This window comes from Capsicum annuum, chromosome 4 (genome assembly GCF_002878395.1).
Source record: "Capsicum annuum cultivar UCD-10X-F1 chromosome 4, UCD10Xv1.1, whole genome shotgun sequence".
Classification (NCBI taxonomy): Eukaryota; Viridiplantae; Streptophyta; class Magnoliopsida; order Solanales; family Solanaceae; genus Capsicum; species Capsicum annuum.
In genome coordinates this window covers 51,383,581-51,384,327 of record NC_061114.1, presented here as the reverse complement: position 1 = coordinate 51,384,327, position 747 = coordinate 51,383,581, and positions in this window count along the sequence as shown.

Genomic DNA, 747 nt, shown 5'->3' with positions numbered 1-747 from the left:
GTGCATGAAGAATACTCCCTCCGTTCCTATTCCTAAAGAAGTGATTGTCTTATCTTGAACACACTATTTAAAAATTGCTCATTTCTAGAAAAGAAAGTGTTTTTACTAACTCGCCCTTAATAAATAGCTTGGAAAAATAATTAAGGGTGATAAAAGATTTTCAAAACTATGAAAAAGGGACCCCAAGTCTAAATTGTCGAGTCGAAGTGACAATTTTAAGATTAGTATTAAGGATGCTAATTTTAAAATTTTTCAAGTTTAATTACTTACACAAAGGTCCTACTTATCCCTCCCTTCCTCAACTCCTGCTGCTGCTGCTCCCTCTCCCCTCCCCAACTCCTGCTGTCACCGCCACCACCTTCTCCTTTGCTACTACGACCACCTCCTCTTCCTCCTTCACCACCACAACGCCACCAGTTGCTGCTCCCTCTCCCCTCCGCAACTCCTGCCGTCACCGCCACCACCTTCTCCTCTGCTACTACGACCACCTCCTCTTCCTCCTTCACCACCACTAACACCACCACCTCCTCTGTTGCCACCGCTAGCACCACTTCCTCCTTTGCCATCACCACCAGCCCCACCACCTCCGCCAGCACAATTACTATCTTTATTGATTCCTTCTCCACCTCACTTTTTGTTAGATAATTAAGCAACTATGGTTGCTACAATCATATAGTTGTTGGAACAACTATTCTAGTTGTAATTGCTATAACAACTACGATAGTTGTTGAATCAGTTACCATAGTT